At 37.8% G+C, this 19,486-nt stretch overlaps 1 protein-coding gene across 4 annotated transcripts in view; it reads left to right on the forward strand.

Annotated features, from left to right (window-relative positions):
• GRID1 (glutamate ionotropic receptor delta type subunit 1) overlaps window positions 1-19,486 on the forward strand; it is a 542,212-nt gene that overhangs the window by 390,411 nt on the left and 132,315 nt on the right. The gene's annotated exons all lie outside the window — the stretch shown is intronic.

The following is a 19,486-nucleotide window of genomic DNA, read 5'->3' on the forward strand; positions in this document are numbered from 1 at the left end:
GTATTGTTTCAGCTAATACCATACCTACTTAAAAAGGTATAAAGTCCTTTCAAATTTCTTTACAATGCTTGTGGTCAGCCTTGCATGAAAAGGCCATTTGTTCTTCTCATATTAAAGCCCGAGCTTTCATGTAGTTCTGAGAATTTCCTATTACTGTAAATTAATTTCACTTCATTAAGTGGTTGGGTCATAGGCAAAGGAATAATAGCAGGCAGAGACACAGGAGATTACTAGTTTGAATAATCGTAAATTGGCACCCACCCGCTTTCTCTCTAATGTTGGGAAGAAGCTGCTGGCTGTCAAAGCCATTTCATTAATCAAAAAAAAAAAAAGCCTATGAATGTGAACTTTGAAGTTAGACAAGATAAAATTATCTACATGAACAATATTTTACAGTGTGGAACAATGGATTCTAGTGCCTGTAGGAGCCAGTGACACGATGGTAAAAATGCAGTTTTCTGTGTTGCTCTGCTGTTATTTCAGGTCAGTTATGATTATTCAAAGTCACCTACTCAGTAATGGTACATTATGCATATAAGGCTTCGTTGTGAAGAGATGACTTCAGAGCATGGAGAGTTTATTATTTAGATATTAATTTGTCCTTGCATGAAATTATTATTTCTTCTGCCAAGATATTAATTAAAGCTGTTGCAGTAGTTTTCTCCTAGAGAAAAAATGATAAGGTCTAATTAAAATGTTTTAATGAAAACAGATAACTGGTATTTATTTCAGTCTTTCTTCTAGGCCTGGCCCAGTGCTTATTGAAAACAACCAAAGATAGTCTTACCAATTTTGTTAGATTTCTGACCCAAGCACTGATCTCTTAAAAAGCTGAGAAAAGTCATTTATTCAGGACCTACCTCCTCTTATACTGAATACAAAGAATAAAATAGCAAAAAAAAGGCCCTGAAAAGCATCCACAAGGTAGGTGTTTCAGATAGGGCTGTAAAACTGCCTTTTGAGGTGAAAATTGAGAACTTCACATCTAGGGTATTGCATCTGAAGGGAACTACAAGGGGATTAGCCAGGTCCCCGGAGCTCTTTGGACTGTGGTAGGTTGCCCTCCGTTACTATCTCTGAAACCTTACCCAGGGAATAACACTGACATGGAGGAGCATTCCCACTGCTCTCCTCTTGGCCATCCCCGCTGCCACCTCACTCTTTAAACAAAGGTTTCTGTGGTGGTGTTTCTGGAAGCATTTTGGGATGGCACTACGTCAGTTCTGTCAGAGGGTGCAGGTTGGGGAAAAGCTGGCAGGGATTGCCTGGCTCTGAAAATACTGTGTGGTGTCAGCTGTGTGTCTTTCATGCGTCCAGATGGAAGGAAAGGTGATGCTTTGTTCCAAGTTTCTCCTTGTACCTATGCTTGTCACTAGATTACTCAGTGAGAAAGGCTTGTTGTAAAGATTGATCAGTAATTTATCATTCTTTCTATCTTATCCATACCATTTATAATATATATAATGCAATTAGGGATGGCATAATTACTTAGATAAAAGATAATTCTGCAAACATTTGCATAAGTAAATTCAAAAGGGGGATCTGTGTGAGACCAATCAGTCATACATTTTAAATCCTATTCATTTAAAAAATATGGTACTGGAAATTTACACCCATTTTTGAGTTGCTGTCACTTTACTTAAAAAATTGAAGGCACTTTGATTTTTGCATCAGACAGATGTTTCTAACATCTTTTTTTATCAAGGCTTCTCATTTTCTGTGGTAGTAGTTCAAACAGTGATAAGAAGAAGACATCTCAGTTTATTTCAGTTATTACCACAATCATTCATCCAAGACAGGTTTTGAGCCTTCTCTCGGAATTGGATGAGATAGCAAAGCTTAGGATTGTATATACTGGTTTCCCAAGCTGCACAGGCACATAACTCAAGAGCAGGACTTGAGAAGTAATCAGTATATTGAACAATTAATCATTGGTTATTAAATGAAAGACAAAGTTCAAGTTTAGTGTATTGATTATGCTTGGTAGTCACAGAGAAGGATTCTGGCCCTTGTGAAGCCTAGGAAAGCTGTATGGTATCCTAGCTGTTTTTAAATTACATGAATAAAACTGTTTAAAATCTATCCTGGGGTTATGCTTTTCTGGTTGCTCTTAAACCATCATGGGTAGTAGTAATGGTATTTCAAATGAGAACACTGTAAGAATACAGATAGGTTTTTTATTGTTATTTTGGTTATTTTTGAGCAAGTATAATTTTTCTTATTAATTGATAGCACTTAGCTTGGACAGCAGCTGTACTTTGTGGTAGAGGGTATTTGGAGGGATGTGTATGCACATATGCAAATAAGACGATGTATCTGTAGTTAAGCTGAATGAGAACTGAGAATTGCGGTGGCTATTTATTGTTCTTTACTGAGGTCAAGAAAATGTTTCCTTCCCATTTTATAGCTAGATAGCCAAGTGGGGTAGAAATTATTTTTGCTTGGCTTTTGAAAGGTGAACACTTGTTCTGTATGTTTGTTTCTCGCAGCACAATTTCAGGTGGTGCAAGGTCACATCCCTGAAGAACAGAGAGAGTGAGAGCTGGTGAATCCTATCATTGGCTCCATCCCAAATGTAGAGGCAGAGCTCTCTAACCCAGAAGGCTCAAGTAAGAGAAGAAAAGGTGTTGGGAGTAACCAGAACTAAGCAAAAAAAAAAAAAAAAAAAGTTTGGGTTGGAAATCAAAGTCTTTTGAATATAACTTATTAAGCCTACTGCACCTCATTTATCAAACACTCAGAAAACAAGAGATATGTAGCTCAAAATACCAGGTTCTGTCTTTTGATTGAAAAAGAGTAGAAAAATTAATAGTGTAGGATTTTCTTGCATTCTTCAATCTGCTGGGGAGGCAATAGGAAAAACTTGGTATAAAGAGAGAGGAAGAGTTTTATGTATGTAGAGTTTTATCTACAGATGGAGGCAGGCTGCTCCATCTGTCTCTGGGTTTGGAATGGAGGAAGTATCTGGCGAAGATTTCAGAATAAAGACTGGTCAGGTACTTGTAATTAATTTGGGAAATAAATTTTTCTCTGAAATAGAGAGCATGGTGTAGGTAAGGGAGAGCAAAATAAGAGCATAGGTGTGCTACAGTCTTCTCGCTTGGCTGATAGTTTTCTTCTGTTTCAGCTGTGTGACACAGATAGGTGAGTAATGTCTTGTGCTTGTTGAAAGGAGCTGGAAGAAGTCAGCTGGCAGAGACAGCCAAGACATAGATTTTAGAGAGAATTGCTGAATAGACTTAATGAAAAGAAATGGCACAATCGGAGGTTAGGGAAGGTGATGTTTGAGCAAGGGATATGGGCTGCTGTGAGAAACTCTGCACAGAGCTCGGCCATGTGGTATCTCATCGGACACAGCTATCTGAAGCGATGAAATGTGCTTTCAGAGACAAGGCAGTAGTGAAGCTGGTAGCAGGAAGTGACTTCTTGCCACTTGCCCCAGAAGCATTGCCCCAGCTGGGAAAGGCATCTTTCTCCCAGAAGCAGACAAATGGAAAAAATGCACATATTCAAACTGTTTCAAAAGGACAGCCTTCCTCTCTTTTCTTGTTCTTAAAGCCACAGAAGGGAGTGAATACATGACATATAGACAGAAGAGAAACAGTGTTGTCTGATGATTTATATTGACTTCAGGTAAGCGTATAATTTTACCAATAAATTTTGCTTAGATATAGCCAAACTTAAAAATCAATGGCCAAAATATAAGCAAACAAACTCTGATGTTCTAGATGGTGCAGGTCCGTGAACAGTTGCAGCTATTCTTTGCCTGCCTGTATCAGTCTTAAATTTGCAACATTTTAGGCATGTATATGGGTATCCATCTAAAAGTACTTATATGATATGGAGTTAGTTGTTCTTGGACATCAAACTTGAGAAAAGTTGCTTACATTTTTCCAGGAATTCTATGATAAATCCAGGACTAAATTTTTCTGAGTCTCTGCTCGCTGTTGTGAGACACAACTTTTCTTAAAACAACCCTTATGCTTGGAGCTGGATGTTTTGAATGTTGCTAGTGGCCTTGTTTTCATCCCTTTGTTTTTTGGTTGGTTTATGTAAACATTCCCAGCCATCCATGCGGGTACATATATGTATATGGGAGCATAGCCACACAAACGTGCACGTACATATGTATATGCTGTGGGGATCTGAGATGTAGCTAGAGAATTTTGGCTATGAGATTCAGATTCATTCAGTAAAAATACTTCTGCCACCTCCTGGCATTTAATTGCAAACAACCAAGGGCTTTAGAGTGGCTACAAGCCTGACACAGTAACATATAATTTTCAAGTGCAGGCTCACAGCGATATTCTTGTAAGTTAAGGTTTTGTTTTTGGTTTGAGTGTTGTAATGGAAAAGTCATGAAGAGCACAGATTGATGTGCATAGTCAAAGTACACCTCTTGACAGTACTCTTCAAGCAGAGATACCAAATGGGGCAATGGGAAGAATCCATTTTCCATAGTGAGAGAATATCTGCGAGTACACATTGTCTTTTCCCACTTGTGGAGCAGAAAGCAGCAGGTTCAGCACATCTTTTGCTGTAACGAACCCATGTGATACTACTGAAGGTAAGAAAGGATCCAGACTTTTAAAGCAAGGATTGCTGTCGAAGGTCTCGAACAGGGACAAACAGCTTTAGCTCCTTGTTCTGTCATGTGCTGTGTGTCATGTTTGTCATGTACTTGATCTCTCTTAACATCCAGCTGCAAAAAAAAAAAAAAAAAAAGAAAAAGAATAATAGTACTACATTATTAATTATTAATATCCTTTTCTTCCCTATTCTGCTGAAAACTCTTTATATCGTCTTGGCGCTTACCAGTTTGGGACTGGTACCATCCTGATGTAAATACCACACATAGTAGATGGCGTGTGGGTTTTTCCCCTCCCCAGAACTCTGTCGTATCTACTTTCATCGAGAAGGTGGAGCCTAAGATTTCTTTTCTTATGTTTGGTTTGTATTTGCTTGTAATAGATTGCGTTTTTTGTAAGGATCTGTTAATGAGTTACTTTGTTAAATTATATGGAATAACTGGTTCTTTATATAATCTTTTAATTCAATCAGTTTTGGAGGATTTAAGCAGTATTTGAGAGACAGAAGAGTCTTGAGGATAAAATCCTGTCCCCCTTGGCTTGAATTGAGCTAATATTCATCCCATATTACATTATTAATTCTTGAATTATATCGTTTCCATGGAATACTGCCATATTTTATCCAAGTTCTTCAGAGCTGAAATAATCAGTCTTCTTTTCTCAGCCTTAAATTCAGAAAATAGCAACTCAGCTAGATAAATAGACTTTGAAAAAGTAGTTCCTTTTCTTGGACAGTCAAGCTTTAGTAAATAGTGAAGATTATGGTAGACAGTCCTCATCACAGTGGTAAACGATTACTGCTTTTGTACTTATTGCTTTAAAAAATTAGAACACCTTAATCTTTTAAAAACAATTTGTATTTGGAAAAGCAAATTGCATTGAAGCTGACAAGGTGCTTACCAAGTTCCAGGGATGAATGAGATATTAAATGTCTGAGATATTTAACCTTGAATGCCCAAGTTCCTAATAGAAACAGGGATTCTATATTAACTTTTGCAGCTCTACTGTAGTCTACAGTGTATAAAGTGCATATTTTGCTGTCTGTCTTAAAACCCAGGAGGCTGCTGCTAGGCTGCTGTGCTGTCTCAGGGGTACAAGATGAAAAATGGATTCCTGGTTTACTTGTTCCTGTTCCCTGACAACAGAAACCACCCTTATACATAAATATATATTCCATAGTCATGTTCATAACCTGTTCATTCACTCTCTTGACATTGGACTGTGTATTTTGGCCTGCCACTATCATTGTGAGATGAATTCAGAATCTTGCCATAATACTTAGAAATCTTTGTCTTCTTGGGCAGAATATATCGGTGATCCTATTTGTATCCCTGTGTCTTTGTGTTAGTGCAGCCGTGGGAGTTTAGAAATTGGGATGCTTTGTTTTTTATCCTCCTGAGGTTCTTAAAAGAGTACTTGAAATACACTGTTTTATGGTTCTGCTACTAAGCTGTCTGTACCTAAACTCAACCTGCTAGTGACTACAGGACTCTCTCTCTGCTGGTATTAATACTTTCTTACTCTATTGACATTTCAGCTGATAATCTTAGGGGCTAATTTCTCATGGGTGCACAAATTGCTAGATTGCAGACAGTAAATCCGTAATAAGCCTCTGCTGTTTTTCAAACTGATGAGTTTTCAAATAATAACAATTTTTTTTATCTGAGTGCATTAGCTTATTTTTCATAGTTGTGAATTTCACCATAATTATGTTATCTGACTTCAGAAATCATCATCTTTTGAAATGCTCTCTAAACACCTCTCTATTTATTATACTTCCTAGTTTCCTATCGTAGTTAATTCCTTTAACAGATTTGTTAGAATTGTTACTGATAATATTAAATAACCAACTAAAGCTCTCAGGTTCAACAGGTGTAACTGCTGAGAAAAAAAAAAGGATAAATAAAAGCTCAAAATCTAAGGGTGGCTGGGGAAATTTGGAATTTTTTTAAGGTCTTCTATGATGAAACTAGGAACCTTATCTGGACTTAGCCTCATTTAACTCACGATTGCGCTATCCAGCAAGATCAGTTATTATATTGGTTTTTTCCTCTGTCTTCGGGATTTTAAAATTTACTGAACACGCATCACTCATGCAGAACTTTTTGATAGAGAAGTCTTATTCTAATATATTCAACTTTGACTGTAGGGCCGCTGTCCCAGGAAGTTTTTCTTACCTTCATTATACTTCCTCCACATTACACAGATTCAGTCTGTTTCACCTTGATGTCCCTGTTTATTTCTTTGCTGTTTGCTATTTTGCTATAAATATCATTCAGTTTCTGACTATAATTTCATCGTAATGGTATTCTTCCTCTTGTTATTTTTACATCTTGTGCTACTCTCTCAGTTTAGACAGGGCTGTCAGTATATCCTCATTAATATATTTTTATAGTGTCACAAATGAGAAGTGATTTAGAGTCTGAGCTCTGTGTACTAGTGTTTAATTTGCTTCTAGTAGTTTCCAACTTGGTCTCTCAAGGCCAGCATTGAAAGTTTATCTGAAAGAATCACCTAAGAAAGGTTCATTTTAATGAGAATACTTTTCAGTGGTTACATTTACTGACTTTTTCTTTTCACCACAAGTCTTTTTTCTCTTTTCATCTTCATTAGCTGTATCTTGTTGCACTATGCGTCTATCTGACCTATGTATAAATACTACTTTGTCCAGCAGTAACTCTACAATGACACCTGACCTAAGTGAAAAAAAAGATTCTTTTTCTCTTTCTTTCTTTTTTCTTTTCTGCCTCAAGGCTGTGTGCCTTGTCCTTGCTTGCTGACCTCTTCTTCTGTTCTCTCTGATGACAGGCCAGTCAATTTCTCCCTCATGCAATTCAGTTGTTCCTGGGATTGTGTGAATCTCCAATCTTCTCAATTTTATTTTTCCTTCATCTGCCTTGTGGTTACTTCCTACCTCCCCTTTCCCCTTTCCCCTCTCCTTTATTTTTGTTTTTAATCCTCTATATGTTGTCCTGGTCACTTTTGGGTCTCAGACCTTGGATTTTATCTTCCTCTGTGCTTGCAGGGTTCATTTGGTCTCATTTTTCCTTGTCCATTTTCTCTATGAAGAATTTCTGTTTCTCAGTGCAGCTGTCTTGCCCTGTTACTAACCATTTCTCTTGCAGTATTTGATGACTCCTCAGTCTTGTCTTTGTGGTCATATGCTCTAAGGCCTTCTGTTTGCAATTGTTAACTACTCCTATTATGCCAAATTAATATTTTCTCCCCTTTCCTGTGTTTTCTCTTAAAAATATTTCCCCCATGTCTCCAGATGCATCTCCAATCCTTAGTTGTTCTTGCCCATGATTTGAATCGGATGACCATGTTGTGTTCTCTGTTTGGCTAATGCAAGATGCCCACTAAAACTATTGCTCCCCGTCCAGGACTGTACAAGGGAGAGAAAATATAACAAATGGCTTGCGGGTTGAGATAAGGACAGGGAGAGGTCACTCACCGAATACCTTCAAGAGAAAAACAGACTTGATGTGAGGAAATTTATTACCAATCAAATTCAGCTTGTTGTTACAATCTTTTCAGTCTCCTATTAAAAAAGATATAACCCTGATATAAAAATAGGGTCCATTCCTGTGTCATCTGTTTGTCCTTCTCTCCTTATCATTACATTTAACTCTACCAAACTCTCCTTTTTGACACCTTCTGCTTATTGACTTTTCAAGACACTGTCTTTAAAAAAATTTCTCTATGTTAAATCATTTATTTAAAAAACATTGTGATTAAACTGCTCGCCAGCCATAGCCAAAGATACCTGCAATATGCCCTGAAATGCGTGGTCTTTCTCTTACTCAAGGTCTTTCTCTTACTCAAATATTTATTGTGACTGAGTAGATACTGCAGACTAGGAACTTTGAGCACACCACAGACTTTATTCATAAAGCTATCATTATGTAATAGACTTGGTTCTTGTTTCCATTTCCCATAGATTTTCTGTCCAGGAGGATGAATTTCATGCCAAATTCCCTGTGCAGCACTCTTTGTTGTATAGGTTCAGGACATGTTGCTTTCACTTTATTTTCAGAAAAAGAAATTAACATTTGCTGGATGCTTTGATATATTATTCTGAAATCTGAATCCCCTTTCATGGAATGTTCATCAAACCAATTTTTGTTTTCTAGTCATAGCTTGTCACAATTGTTAAATTAAAAACTGTGTTCATTCCATAATATTTGGGGACTGTTGGTTTTATTTGCTCTCAGCTGGTCGTAAGAGGTTTAAAACATAGACTTCTGGTTCTCTATAAAAGATCATCCTCCATAATTGATATACCATATAGTGTATTTTATTTTTTGTCAGTGAGGTGTAGACTGCTTTAATTAGATGCAATGGAAGATTCCCTTGTGAATCTTTTCATACCTGCATAGGTGAAATAGTAGAAATCAGTGCTAAGGGTAGTATATTGTAAGTCAAACGGACTCAGATTTTAAAATGAAAAACCTATTGATTTCACATTTTTCTTCCTCTGGATTTGTATGGAAGCTCCCATACATGGAAATTCTAACAGAAATCTCTGTTTTGACTAAATTCTACCAGAAACAATGGGAAGAAAATTGCAGTAGTTAAAATGCTAAAACTGATTCAGTTTCAAGAACAGAACTAAGGCATAATCTATAATGAATGCTGGTTTCCCTGCGTTCAGAAGATAGGCTGTTGCTCCAGACAGTGGAGGAAGGTTCATTCTCAAAAACCGATTTGTGTATAACTGTGCAAATGCTGTGTGAGCTAGTGTTAGTTAGATGAAGTGGAAATTGTTTCAAAGGATAAAATAACTTTGCTCTACTCTTCTGAATTACTGTATGCAAGCATTTAGGAAAAGTAAGTATGTTTTTCAGATAAATCTCCTCATGCCCCATTACTATAATATGTATTTTAATATCATTTTTGCTGCCAAAGATTTACTGGCTGATAGAGACAGTAAGTGATGAGAGAACTATGAGGACTCTGGTGCATCTCGGCAAGCTTTGAGAATGTATGTGTGCAGAACCCTGGGGGGTTTTGACCCAAGTAGTGAAGGGGCTGGAGATCAAGTCTTATGAGGAGCAGCTGAGGGAGCTGGGGTTGTTTAGCCTGGAGAAGAGGAGTCTGAGGGGAGACCTTGTCACTGTCTACAACTAACTGAAAGGAGACTGTAGACACTGTGAGTGTCTGTCTCTTCTCCCAAGTGATAGCTGATAGAATGAGAGAGAATGACCTCAAGTTGTGCTAGGGGACATTCAGATTAGGCCTTAGGAAAAATTTCTTTGCTGGAAGGATTATTGGGCACTGGAACAGCTGGACATGGAGGTGGTCGAGTCACCATCACTAAAGGTATTTAAAAGATGGGTAGATTACGTGCTTAGGGATATGATTTAGAAGTGGACAGGTATGGTAGGACCTGATGATGTCAAAGGCCTTTTCTGACCTAGCAATTCTATGATTTGAATGCTTACTTGGAAGAAAAATCTGTGAATAAAAAGGAAAGTTATCTCTGCCTGCCTAGCATTGATGTGTGATGTGTATGTACACTGTGCTTAGTAACTGCTTTTGCTTAGCTTGTAAGGCTTTGCATGAAGTCATTATGACTGTGGACATCCAAAGGGACCATCAACTTGTCCTTTATCACCATTACTGCCCCCCAAAAGTTTCTTTGCTCCTAGAGCACCTTGAAAGAGTTATCACTTGATGCGTAGAAAAGCCAAGTATCCTCATACAGTATAAAGAAAAGCAAATTTTCTTTCCTCTTGGTGGAGCTGATCAGGAAGAGTCTTCTGGTTTGTGGTGGTTAAGGTGATCTTTAATGTGTTCTTTAGCATTCACACAGCCTGTGGCACTGTTTGAGCATGTAAAATGCACTGTGACTGACAAGAAGGTCCACAGACCTGTAAGGATTTTGCTTTATTTATGTATTTATTTTGCAACGTAAAGTAAGATTGCTGTAGGCAGAAAAGGGGTGGTTTGAAACTGATTATGTTGGAGGCTGAGGCAAGACTAGTGTCATCTTCTTTCCTTTAAAACCAGACAGGACTTTAAAGGAGTTTAAGAGAAGAGATTTCATGTATGTGAACAGATGAAAAGATGGATAACGGACAGGGTGATCTTTGATATGGATATCTCTTTCCAAGTTCATAGTGTTTAAAAATCTGTATCCTATGTAAAATACCAGCCTTGCAGTGTGATTGGCAACTGTGCGCCAGAGGCAAGGAATTAGTATTAAAACTGTAAGTTCACAAAAATCAAAGTGGTGTCTTGACCCTATAGCTCGTTCTTTCAGTTCAGAATTTATGCTGTGATACGTGGTTTCTGGGAGCTTCAGCTATCATGCTGTCAAGGCAAAGGATGCTTCTTCTAAAAGAGGAGATTGTGGATGTGTAAGTTATGTTTTCAGTGTTTGGTGTTGTATGCATGTTAGAAAGCCACGAAGTTTGGATCTTTCTTCAATTATACAGTTACCATCTGCTGTTTATACTTACCAGAAGATCGAACTCTGGAAAATTCTGTCTGAATTACATGGAGTTACACTGAATTTCCAGTGCAAGCTGAATTTGGAGCATAAGGTATTGTTTCTGAGTAGAGCTAAGAGGGCAAAGTTTGTGAGACTGGTGGTACATATTGCAGTGAGTTATTCCCAGGCTGTGGAACAGCTGCTTATCATGAGAATAGAAATTACTCATCCGTTCTGAAAATAGGTTTATTTACAAAGAATATATGCCCAACAAGCCATTTTCAACCTTCATATCTAAGTCTAGTCAGTCCCATGTTGACAAGCCAAACAAACAGAAAACTTAAGCTGCTGAATTGTTTCAGGTGATTTCTTCTCTTAATTGGAGACAGGAGGAGAACCAAAGGAAACCAACCAAAAAGCTGCAAGCTCCAAATGCTGGCCAGTTCTGATGAATTTTAACTTGTTCTCTGTAGCCTGACTCTTGCAGGAGTACAGTTTGTAACAAAGCACTACAAGATTATCTCTAAAAAGGTGAGGCTTTTTAGTGGAGCATAGATGTAGAAAGCTCTTATCTTTGAAAGTAATTTCAATGTCGAAGTGAGCAAAATCTAGTTATAGTTTTCCAAAATTTCACTGGATCTCCAAAGTCAACTAAGAATGTGGCTTTCATAAAATTTTAAGTAGAAGTTTTCTGAAAGACTGTGTTCTTTAGTTAACATTAGATTTATGTCTTTACAGAAATGTTGCCTTCTGACAGCTGTGCAATTACCCAGTGTCACCATGGTGCCATGTAGTTAAATGGTCAACAGTTACCACGTTTATAAATAGCATGTGACATTTGAGCTTTGAAAAGTAAATTCTTACTGAATGTTTTTGGAAGAGTTCCATATGCAGTGCTTTGCTTTTATGCATCAGTCAGTGAGAATGCATTAAATGAAATAGCCACAGAGATTGAATATAATAAGCATTACCTATGAAATGGGAATAAGATTAAAGACAAATCCCAAGGCATTACATTGAAATGATTAAGGCTAAAACGATAGACAATGTCACGTACATTGCAGTAGTTACTCCATAATGCTACAGCTGTGTATCCAGGAGGTGATGCAGAGTATAGTACCTCTTCTCCCACTCTTCCTCATAATTTTCTTCATCTTCAAACTTCCTCATGATTAACATTAAACTTCCATGTAGGTTTTCTTCAGTGTAGTTTTTTTCCCGATCAACTCTGACCCACGTAACAGGGAACTAGTACAGTACCAACTTTAAAATATATTACTAGCGTGTTTCAGTTTGGGTTATTATCAAATCCTGTTGTGCCCAATGTCATGTATCTCTACAGCATTCATCAGCTGTAGAAGCATGTGCTAAAAGCTGGTGAAGATTTGGGTGGTATTTACTTCTGTTTGCATGAAGTGTTTTGCTCTGTGATACTTTTTCTTGTTTTTTTCCTTTTTTTTTTGCTTTTTCTTTCTTTTCCCTATTTTTTTTTCATCTTTTTCTCCTCCTCCCTCCTTTATTAGGTTCAATTACTCAGCTTGTGGAAGAATTGATACAGGGGTCAAGAAAGGGCCATCTTATACTTTTTGGGCCGTGATCATAGATGAAATACTACAGAGTTTGTGGGGGACAAGAACACTGAATACCCATCTCAGACTAATGACCAGACACCTGAGTGGGAATGTGGAGAGTTCTATGTGACTGCTTGGAACCTATATTTTGTGGGAGATTCAAGCTGAATATGGCAGGTTTATACACTGATACCACTGGAGAAACCAGGAATGGTTAAAATACCATAAATACCATCCAAATTCTTGATAGCCTTTCAGTAATTATTCGTGCTTCATCAGTACCACTGAGGAAAGAATAGCTTTTCTTAGCAAGGTCCTGCAGAATTGTGACAAGGAAATGTTCCACAGAAGAGTGAGGAGAGGAAATGGCCTCAACCTGTGGCAGGAGAGGTTTAGACTGGATATTGGGAAAAAATTCTTTACTGAACGACTGGCCGAGCACTGGAACAGGCTCCCCCAGGAAGTGGTGGAATCTCGCTCCCTAAAGGTGTTCAAAAAGCTTGTAGATGTGGCACCCTGGGACATGGTTTAGTAGGCACAGTGGTGTGGGGCTGATGGCTGGACTTGACAATCTTACAAGTCCTTTCTGATTCTATGAAATATTAGGCTTCCTGTTTTAACAGTGCACAGCTTAAAAAAAAAAAAGTCTCCATTGAGTGAGATTTTTAGGTAATAATTTATAGATCATAGACCAAGAATGATGTAATACACATACAGAATTATCAAGAAATGTAGATGTTAAAAGCACATTATGCTTGTGTTCATTAAGTACTTATATGAAGCTAATGTGTACCAAGATTCTGAGTTGACAACTTCTCTTGTAAGCGTTGGGAAATCAACTGTATCGTTGATACGATCACTGAAAGGTATGGATTCGGTGAGACTGCTAAGGGTTTTTTTAAAAGTGTGTACAAGCACATTTCTATAAGATGCTCAGAAACAGGAAGAGTACAGAATTTGTGGCAAGAACTTTTTTAGTGTAAGTAGAAATTCTTCATGGAGAATGATGTTCAGTGAGAAAGGTCAGTGGATTTTCTGATTTGAAAAAAGCATGTCATGGAGCCTCTTTAAATTCCCATTTTACCATTAAGAGAAGGAAGAATTTCTTGTTTCACTTTAAAACATCATTTCGGAATTCTAATTAACCTGTATTAAATGAAAAAAAGTGAGCTTACAGTTCTGATTCAGATTACTGCAATTGAGTTCTTTGTCAAGATTCTTAGTCCAAAATATCCTAGTTCTGTGACTTTTCATCGAAAGTTGGGATGTTGTACTGTGGCCTGGAATTTATTTATTTTTTTAATCCCTGTACTAATGGTACCTTATATGGTACCCATAAAGCTTTATAAATAATATCAATTTGGAGTATTCATTAGTACCCTATCAGTATTATAAGGAGATCAAACTGACTTTTTGAAACTTACTTTATAAATACTTTATTAAGCTTTGTTAGGCACATTTTATTTATTTTAAATCTATTAAACACTATAGGTTTATGCTTTTCTGGAAATACTGAGTCAAGAGATATTTATTTAAAAGGCAAAGGAAAGAAAGGTTCTAATGTATTGCAAGAATCTCAGTAACTGCTACAGATAAATAATAAATGTAGTTAAATGTAGGCGTAATCTCCCCAGGGGAGTGGTAGATTCCTCTGTAGTGGACACTTCCAAGGCTCAACTTGGCAGGGTTCTGGGCCATCTCATTTAAACTATATGGACTGGATGATCCCTGAGGTCCCTTCCAACCTGGCATTCTATGATAAATGGTTTTTCTGTGAAGTTCTGTTACCTGTACATGTCAGCCCTGGATGTGAACTACAATATTTTAATTGAAGGAGTTTCTAAATATAAATTGGGTATCTAGGGGATATAGACTGAATCCAGCTTCCCTTTCAGAATTGACTTATTCATATCTTCTATCTTAACTTATTTGTATCCAACACATACACAAAGCTTCTCAAATAATCAGGTGCACTTTGATACCATTCAGTTAATTACTGTGAGGTGCATTGCATTTGAAACTCTCTTCTTGGAATCTAGACTGGTTCCCTGATTCCTACAGTGATTTCCTGGGCATTTAAATCAAGAACAAAGACATTTAAAACGAAAAATATAAGTCCATCTCCTGTAATGAGAGTCAGCAGCTGGAGCTAGATTTGGTGCGGGCTTACAACTTGCTATGAAGAAAGCAGTTTTTCCCTTTTCTGTTCCACTAGAATGGGTTTGAAATGGTTCTGAAGAATTTTACTTATTTTTTATGGAGAGAAGAAAAGGCAGTAGTTAAATAACTTCTCCAAAGATGTGAAGGGAAAAAAAAAAGCTGCTTTTGGAAGCAGGTCCCTGGTTAGAACCTTGCTTGGGACAATAGGAGCTGGAAACAGTTTTCTTTTGAAACTTGTCCAGTGACAAATGCAGTGAATTGTAAGGGCTGAGGGCAGGCCTTTTTTCAAGGTTTGCAAAAAGCTGAGGTTTAGGCATGATTACTTCCTCAAGCCTTCCTTTACTTCTACCTTCATTATGAATAAAAAAAAATCCAAAAAAAACACAAACCCAAAACCCAAACAAAAACGAAACAGGGAAAAAGAGAAATAAAGAAAAAGGAAAAAAAGGAGCTTTCTCTGTCACTGTCATTCTGGGAACACTTTAGAAACATGAAGGGAAAGATGACAAATCACCTCAGAAAAACCAAAGATTTGTGATATTTGCCCATGATAAAGGCATATAATTTATTTTTTTTCATTATTTCTTAGTCATAAATTTGACCTTGATATTTCCTAACCTCATGCTCTGCTGTCCTGCTCTCTGAAAGGCATTTGGGTCTCCTGCAGGCTCTTTCTTGATGCTCATGGGTAGCTCTCCGGCTCTCTGCCGTAGGCATCCTGGGGCTGGCCCTGGCCATTAGTCTGGTGGGCAGGGGTCTGCAGTGGGATCACAAACTGGAAGACAGCTGCAAAGGGAGGAGCTTTGTAATGGAGCAGGCTCCTGGGGCTCCTGAAGTACCTGCCTTTGCCTCCATGGAGCACTCGCCACATGGCAGATGTATCTGCTCTCTGCTGCCAGCTGTCATTAATCATCGGCTGGTGACAACTTTGGTTTCATTTTCTTTTGGTATTTCTTAGGATACTCTTCCCAAATTATTTTCTAACAGTTAACTCCCCAGTTTACCCTCTATTTGCCCCTGCCCTGGAAAGCTATAATGCTCTTTATCTTCACCATTAAGGTAAAGGATGCACAAGAAATACCCTTTACTATTTTGATATCCCTCTCCTGTTTTTTTTTATGCCACAGATTTCAGAGTGGCAGCCCTTGTTTCCAAAAATGTAGACAAAAGAGGCCATTTTGTATCTGTCATTTGCAAGACGTTTCATTTTAGGATCCTGGGATTGATTATGGAGCTTCCAGGCATTCCTATTGCCTGTCCCCTGGGTACAGAGCGAGGAGCCGACAGGTTTGTTGCCTGAACACAGAGGCACATCATCCTAGACTCGTCCACGCATCCTGCTGTCTCTGGAACACAGTCTACCTGCATCTATTTGAATGCTCACCACTCTCTTCTGTTGGGTCTGGCTGCTCATCACTACATCCCTTTCTACACAGCCCACTTTTTGCTGTTAATACCAAGGTGCTGACCCTGGCACAGCAGTCAGGTATCATGGAAAAGAGCCTTCCCTATTATTAGTCGGCCATTAGATGCTTGGGAATGTTTTCAGCTTCAGATTTTTGGAGAAGGTCAGGAAAGGATTGTTTCTGTTCTTTTTTTTTCCTGCAGAATTGCTTTATTTCTGAACATAGCAGTATTTATTGCTTGCTTTCCTAACTTCTTTTAATCCTGCAACTGCTCTTAGACCAAATAATGAACCAAGTCGCTTATTTGTAAAGGCAATATAAATATTTGTTCTCTACTGTATTCCAATAAAATAACGATGTCATAGACTATTGGCAGTAAATTATTTTAAGTTATACACTAAAAAGTAAACAAAGCCATATACATGAAAATAACTTCAATAATTTTTCATGAAGCATCTTATTCTTGTCTTTTATCATTGTTGGTATGAGATTTGAAATCTTAATGCTTGTAGTTTGATTTTCAGTGTCTCCCTATTTCATTTCTATTGCAACTGCTTTCTACTGAGAAATTATAAATGGGTTTGTGCATTCCCTGCTCCCCTCCCCGTCTTCCCAGTCTGGCCTGATTCTGATAATATCATTGACATGTTGTCATTACTAGGCATCCACTGAGTGAATTGGCATTCTGTTGTTTGGAGTCTACATTTTAAAAATTAGCTGTTGAATTGCAGTTGGGGAGGAAGGAAGGGCATATGGTCTCAAAACCTCCTCTTTTTCCAAATTTGTGGAAGCTATTTGCTAGCCTAAGAGAAAATAAAGGAAAGAGGGATGATCTTTAATTTCCAGTGTGCTATTTATCTCAAAAGCAGATTTTCCGTTTGACAGAAATGTTGTTGACCATCTCTCCCAAGTGCCAAACAGACCCTGTGTATGTTGAAAGTATATAAAGAACTAGAATTTTTTGAACAGTATTAATATTTTTTCCACAGAAAAAGCCTCTTACTTACTTTAGTACATGAATCCTGCCCCAAGAGATGGCAGAGCATTTCCTCAGCCACAGTGATCACACAGATTCCAAGCTTGCTTCCTTATATATAGGGAGCATTTATAACATGGGCTGTAATAGATTATTTGGGATATTTTATAGACTTCTCTGCTTTTTCTTGAACCAACGGAGGCACAAGCTTAAACAAATGGCAAAGTCTTGAACAGCTTTAATAATTAAAAAGCGGTGACCATAATCTCCCAGGTGCTGATACTTTTTCATCTTTATAGAAAAAGAAACTCCATAAGTTACCAACATATAGAGGTTTTTTTCTTACTGTAAGAATTCCGAATAAATTTGCTTATGATATCACAGATCTCTAGGACCTTGTTCTTCATGCTGCTTACTTCCACATACTTCTGGAAATATACTTCTAATACACCAATGCTATCAGAAGGTTCAAACCTCTAAGATATGTCCTTTAGTCATTCATTTTAGGATTCTTTAGGACAGAAAGTGTGTAAATATGGTGCAAAACTCAAAGCATAGAATGCAAGAAGTTTCTGCTTCCCCTCAGCATATCTGGGGCTAGAATAATGCTCCGTGCTATGTATTGCAGCTCTAAACAAAAGGTATTTATAGATAATTAAACTTGCCTACCTACGCTTACACTTCTAAGTACATTTCAGGCTTTCAGAGCTCAGAGCCATTGACTTCTGTAGGAGGTACTGAATGGTCCAGCACTCTGATGACTAAAGATAAACTCTTAGCAACCTAAATTTAGGCACCTCATTTTAAAAACTTTGGCCCAGATATGTGATCCCAGAAGAATGAGTTACAGCAATTCATTTCAAATTCCCTGGCTCTTGCATCTCCTCAGGCTCTAGAATTTATTCATACAAATTGCTCGCTGTTGCAGATAAATCACAGAATGTAGCCAATGCCATAACTCTGCACCTGAGCATTATTTAGTTGCACTTTGCTGTATGTTGGCAGCACTTTGCTTTTCCTCTCTATGTGAGAGCACCTGGCTGTTTTGGCTTTGTCTGAATATGTCAGAGAGGTGAACAGGGAGAAAATCTACCAGTTTTTGCCCTCACTTTCATCACTGCTAGATATCCTAAGAGCTGCAATTCTTCAGTTAGGTGGTCAGTTTAATTTTCCTGCCAGCTTAAAAGAAACACAAGGGAGACAATTACCATGGGTGACAATTTTTCACTGCATGCTTAGGAGAGGATTATCTTGTCAGAAGTGTCATCTCCAGTGGTTCTCGTCTGCTTTGACACCAGGGATAGTTAATTTCCCATAGTGCTGTTTATTATGATGATGAGAAATACTGTGCCCTGTCTGTGTTGATTTTTGTCTTTTTTTACGGCAACTCTTCTGGGATTTTTGTCTCTTTGAAGTAGTGCTTCACCTTGTGGACATGAGAAATAGATTGAGGTATATGTGTTGCTTACGATTTGCTGCTGGATTTGTGTAGGCTGCAAAAATGAGTGAAGTTTTTAAAGCACAGTTACTTAGGCAAGTAATTTGTCCTTTTTTTTTCTTTAACACAGTAGAATCTAAGAGTAATGTTAAAAACGTTGGTGTTGTCTACTTAGCCATCTTTTTTGTTAGCATTTAGGATCGAGTAGCAGTACTCCCTTTGCCTATATTGATGGATATCTTGTCATCTCACTGCGACCTTATAAGTCATGGGTGTTTATTCTGAACCAGTCATCTGTAGTCAGTGTCATGAGAAAAGGTGATTCATCTGATCTGATGCGAAGTATCTGAGAGATGTATTATACGGGTGTGTTCCGGAGAGGAAGATGGTTGGTGATGTTCCTGCCCAGCCCAATGCCACAGTACTGGTGTAATTGTTTTTGAGGCCACACACAATGAACAAGGTGTGGAAGTTATCCAGGTTAAAAAATAGTAACTGGAAGTATATTTTTCATCTGTATTTGTTTTTTTTTTAACCAGGTTAATTTTGTTGATTCATAGGGTCATTTAAAACCCAGTGATAAGATTATCCGTTGTGGGATATAAGGAACCATATTGACACAGTAGAAGTCATTGAAGGGAGGGATATTAAAAATTTTGTGTAATGAACTGCCTCCTGAAACACATGTGCGCTGGGACTGTCCTCTTTTATTAGGTGAGATGAATCCACAATAGTTAGTTAACCATGTGTTAAGTAGGACATTAGCAATATCATTATCACTACAGTGTATACCTCTTGATGCTTGGTATTGCTTTATTAGACTATAAAGTATCTCAAAGTGATCTTATCTGTGTCAAACAAAAGAGGCAGATAAAAACTTCTCTGTATATTTCCAAATCCATCCACTAAG

Source organism: Phaenicophaeus curvirostris, chromosome 9 (genome assembly GCF_032191515.1).
Source record: "Phaenicophaeus curvirostris isolate KB17595 chromosome 9, BPBGC_Pcur_1.0, whole genome shotgun sequence".
NCBI lineage: Eukaryota > Metazoa > Chordata > Aves > Cuculiformes > Cuculidae > Phaenicophaeus > Phaenicophaeus curvirostris.